Raw genomic sequence first — 5,828 nt, forward strand, 5'->3', positions numbered from 1 at the left:
TGACTGGTTGAGTTTGAACCACTCACCATTTGGTTTACAAAAGTGTTTACCACTGAGCCCCTAGAATGCCTTGAAGACTTTTTAGAGTTATGGAAATATTTTCTATCTCCCGTTCCCCCTGTCCGCTTAGCTGCCCTCTGGAATCTTCTGTTTGTCTGTTTAATTATTTCTTCTTTAGTTTTGGCCTCTATGTTCTAGTATAATTTTCAGAGTCTCTTCTAATATGAACTTTAGTTTTTTCTTTCTCCTCATCTTTGTAACTACCTTTTGCTTTCTTCACATTCTATATACTTGATGCCATCCCACAACTCATCTGCTCTTCCAAACATTAGTGTTCAATGCGTTAATTTTTTTTTTCAATGCGTTAAATTTATCTATTCTTGAGATGGTTTTTAAATTCAAAGGAAACAGACTCAAGGACATATTTTGGGTTATTGTGCCCTTGTTTTTATTTTCTTCAATTTCAGTTTTTTTTAAAAAAAATTTTATTTATTTATTTTATGTGTGCGCCATCAAATTAGATCTGACTGGTACAGGAGGCGATTGTTCCTCCTTCTTCAGCAGGGCATCTGGTGGATTTGAACCGTGTACCTCTGTGATTGCAGTGCAGTTTCCTGCCACTAGGCTACCAGAGCTCGCCTTCAATTTCAGTTTTAACTTGCACATGAGCAATTGATATTCTGTCCCCACGTTGAGCCTGGCCTTGTTTCAACTGCTAATTGAGCTTCTCTATCTCCTTTTTTTTTCTTCCCTCCCTCTGGCCCGAGCTTCTCTATCTACCCTTTACACAGATATAATCAATCTGATTCCTTGTATTCTGTATCTTATTTATAGAGACCATTATCCAGCTGTCCACAAATGCCGAGGATTAGCAAATGGTACTTTCAGTGGGTGAATTTAGTCTCCAGGTGGTGTCAATGGCTAAGTGTACAACTACTAGTCAAAAGGTTGGCAGTTTGAACCCACTTAGAGGCATTTTACCAATTCCATCCATATACATGAGAAAGTAATCTGAGAAGCTGGACTATACAAAGAAGATTATGACATCAGAAAACTTACCAACAATCTACATTGTACAGTTGACACAATTTTGCTTGCTGAAAAGGAAGGGAACTTGAAATACTGACCGCAGATCATAGACTACAGCCTTCAATATGGATTACATCTCAACATCAAGAAAACAAAAATCCTTACAACTAGACCAATACACAACAACATCGTGGTAGATGGAGAAAAGATTGATGTTGTCAAAGGTTTAGTTTTACTTGGATTCAAAATAAACACCCATGGAAACAGTAGGCAAGAAATCAAGTCGTATCACACCGGGCAAATCAGCTGCCCAAGGGTCTCGTTAAAGTGATTAAGAGTAAGGAAGACACTTTAAAGACTAATGTGTGGGGAGCTCTGGTGGCCTAGTGGCAAGAAACTACAATCACAAAGGCGTGCAGTTTGAATCCACCAGATTCTCCGCTGGAGAAGGAGGGGCAATCTCCTCCTGTGCCAGTCGGATTCAATTCGATGGGGGTGGGGCGTGGGGGGAGAAAGAAAAAGAAGACTAATGTGTGCCAGACTCAAGCCATGGTATTTTCAGTTGCTTCATATGCATGTGAAAAATGACCTATGATGAGACTCTATAAGCATCACCTCATGAGGGTTCAGCATAACACATATTCCTGAGGATTTGTGTTTGGGATTTCTCAATTCTACAATGATGCTAACTTTGTTTGTCTAAATGATGCTTTACTTTGCAATGAGATGAGACCATCAATAGTTGGAAAATCTTTTAGAAACACAGAGCCTCAGTAAATAAATAGTAAATAGATAAACAAATAAATAGTAAATAAATAGCTTTATCAAAACTATCAATGATTTCCTAGTGGCAAGGAGCTGCAACTACAATCCCAGAGGCACATGGTTCGAATCCACCAGATGCTCTGCCGGGAAAAGGAGGAACAATCTCCTCCTGTACCAGTCAGATCTGATTTGATGGTACACTCACACACACACACACACACACACAAAACAAAACAAAACAAAACAAAAAACAAACCTATCAATGATTTAACTTTATTAGTGAACACTCATAGTAGCAGTAGTTAAGAAATTAGAAGAAGAACACCTAGGTGGTTCACGGAATGAGCAGACAAGAGGGCTGAAGAGAGAACCGTGAGGGACTTCAGCACATAAGGGAAAGACAGCAAATAAGGAATCTAAAGCTGGGACTCTGACAGGTCCAAGAGATTGAGAGCAGTGGTAGTGAGGGTAGTAGCTAGAGGTGAACAGGAAAAAGAAGGGTTTTTTCCCCTTCTTTTTATTATTATTATTATTAATTTTAATGAAAATTTACAGAGACTTTGGATTTCCATTCATTCACTGTTGCACTTTTCTGTCTGCCCACCCCTCCTCTCCAGTTCGTTCTTCTCTTTGAAAAATAAAAGAAAAATTCTTTCATTGTTATACAACCCCTCCCCCCAAGTCCACTCCACTATGCAACCTGTGTTCTGGACTCCTGTCATGACAATAATACCTAATCATATATACTTTTTAAACAGTTATCTCTCTCAAATGTTTCAATGCAGTATACATAATTTATCCCATCTTTCTCAGTCTCCCCCACAACCCCTATGTCAGTCCCATTTTATAACAGTGTCACTATGCAGTATTTGTCTTTTTGTGACTGAGATCTTCTCTCAGCATAATGTCCTCCAGGGTCACCCATTTTCAAGAATATTTCATGAGCTTCTTGTTTTTCAATGCAGCGTAGTATTCCATTAGGTGACTATACCACAGCTTCTCTATCCATTCGTTTGTTGATGGGCACTTAGGTTGTTTCCAACAGAAAGAGTTTTATTTTTGTAAGATTATGAAGGTGATAGAGTTGAGCACACTAAAATGCTGATGGGAAGGTTTCAGTGAGAAAAATGGGCCTGACTTTGATAGAGAAGGAATTACTGAAGGGCAGAGAGAGATAGACAGCAGAGAAGGGAGTAAAATGAAGTGGGAAGTATACATAGGGTTCCAACTAAGTATTAAAGTGGGGTGGGTGCCAGGCCTGACAGGTTTCTCCTAATACCCTCCTCATGAAGCATATATTTAAGTAAGTGATTCTCAAAGCGTGGTCTAGGAACACTTGGGGATCCTTCAAGAGTCGCAAAGTCAAAATAATTTTCAAAATTATAAGATGATGTTATTTGAATTTTTCTTCCCTCTCATTTTCTTATGAGTGGAGAGTGGAATTTTCCAGAGGTTACGTGATGATGTCTCCTAACGGCTAACGGAATGCTTGCTTCTTTGCTTGTATTTTCTAGACCTTTCTAAAGTTACAGGTTTAGGATACATTGTCCTTGTATATATATTTTTGGATATTAATTCTATTCACTGTCAGCACTTCTGGTATGCTTTTATTTGTTCTCTTTAGTTATAACTATTATAATATGTGTAATTTCACATACCATGACAAAGATTCTCACCACTGGACCAATTGGTACCATCAGGATGGATGGCGAAGAGATTGAGATTGTTCACAGCTTCAATTTGCTCGGCTCCACAGTCAACACTCTTGGCACCAGCAGTCAGGAAATCAAAAAGTGTATTGCGATGGGAAAGTCTGCTGTTAGGGACCTCTCTAAAGTACTCAAGAGCAACGGTGTCTCTCTGGAGACTAAGGTGCATCTGATACAGGCCATGGTGTTTGCAATGACTTGTTATGCATCAGAGAGTTGGACAATGACTAGGGAGGACAGAAAGAGAATTGATGCCTTTGAGCTGTGGTGCTGGAGAAGAGTATTGAATGTTCCATGGACTGCCAAGAAAACAAACAGATTCATCCTGGAGAGGATTAAACCAAGCAAGGATCCTTGGAGGCAAGGATTCTGGGACTTCGTCTGACATACTTTGGGCATGTTGCAAGGAGAAACAGGTCCTTGGAGAGGGACATCATGCTTGGGAGGGTGGAGGGATGGCGCAGGAGGGGAAGACCCTCTATGAGATGGATTGATTTGGTGACTAGGGTAATCGGGATGGGTGTGTCAGAGGCAGTGCGATTGGCACAAGATAGAGCAGGGTTTAGGGCTGTTGTACATAGGGTCGCTATGAGTCGCAAACGACTCGACGGCACATAACAACAACAACAACATGACAGGTAGAAGCAGGAGTGGCATTCACTTTCTAATAAACATGCCTCTGGAATCTCTATGAACTTTGATAAATGTTGACAGTTTTAGAGGGGCTTCAGGGCTTTTGTTCATAGGGTCGCTATGTGTCATGCTCGACTCGAAGTCAATCAACAACAACAACAACAACACAACTCATTATTATCCAATAAATTATTTTTAATCTTACCCCCAACCTAGCCTCCCAGAAAACACCAAACCAAACCCAACAAGAAGAAATCAAAAGATGTGTTGCATGGGAGTAATCTCTTGTTAAGGTCCTCTTCAAAGTGCTAAAAAGCAAGGATGTCAGATTAAAGACTAAGGTGCACCTGAACGATGCCATAGTACTTTCAATTGCTTCCTATGGATCTTAAAGTTGGACAATAAATAAGGAAGATCGGAAAAGAGTCGATGCTTTTGAATTGTGGTGTTGAGGAAGAGTATTGAATATTTCATGTTGTTGTTGTTAAGTGTTGTTGAGTTGTAGACAACTCATAGTGACCCTATGAACGAAAGACCTGACCACTGTTCATAGAGTTTCCAGAGGCAAGCCATTTCAGAAGGGGACACCACTCCTGCTTCCAAGCTTGTTTTAATCAGGAAGCTCCACCAAACACTGTCCATCATTGGTAACCATTACCACGTTTGGCACATCAGTGGATGGGCAAAAAACCTAATCTCTTCTGAATGAAGTACAACCAGAATGCGCCTTGGAGGCAAGGATGGTGAAACTTTGTCTTACTTACTTCGTTCGGGAGTGTTTTCAGAAGGAAATAGTCCTTGGAGAGAGATACCATACTGGGAAAGATAGAGCGTCAATGAAGGAAGGGAGAATCTTCCAGGAGGTGAGTTGACATAGTGACTGACACAATGGACTTGCACAGGACAGAGATCATGAGGACAGGTGCCGGATAGAATGAGGAACAACCCTGTTGTTCATAGTGTTGATACAGGCTGTCGTCCACTTGATGGCGCCTAGCTTCAACAACCACTTCCGTTCAATCACCACCAGTTTGGTAAAACCACCAACCAAAACTACCCATAAATTTCAGTGACAATTACGAGCTTCAGTTCTGCTAATTAAAGGGTTCTCCTAAAGAGAACGACAGGCTGAAATATCTTTTCTACATTTTTTTAAAATTTATTTTTTATTATTTTTTTATGTGTGTGCCGTCAAATCGGATCTGATTGGTACAGGAGGAGATTGTCCCTCCTTCTTCAGCAGAGCATCTAGTGGAAGGGTGAAATATCTTGACATCAAGATAAACACTCTTTATTGAACTTTGACCACCTAAGAGGTGTTTATGCTGCACAAAGTTCAGCTAATGTGAAGCAACTAAAACAAAGGAATGCTTGTCCCTCAAGAGCCTGAAGGCTGTGCCAGCAATTTAAATTCCCAAGACTCGGGTTCCTCAAAAACCCAAACAGGAATGTGGGAGGCTTTTTGTTTGCTCCCCTTAAGAGTTTTGGCTTACATGGACCATTCTTAGATCTCTTGACCAGAGTGGTTCATTATCCTACCCTCGTGACCACTTCTCACATATCCAACATTTCACAAAAGCAATTGTATTGTCATCATTTTCGTTCCCATAGCATTTTGAAAAGCACAGTTTCAATCACTTAAAAAAAATGTCTTTATAATCATAGCTTAACACAGGACCAGAATAGAATCAT

This window comes from Elephantulus edwardii, unplaced genomic scaffold, assembly GCF_000299155.1.
Source record: "Elephantulus edwardii isolate Elephantulus edwardi_28Jun2011 unplaced genomic scaffold, EleEdw1.0 scaffold00121, whole genome shotgun sequence".
Classification (NCBI taxonomy): Eukaryota; Metazoa; Chordata; class Mammalia; order Macroscelidea; family Macroscelididae; genus Elephantulus; species Elephantulus edwardii.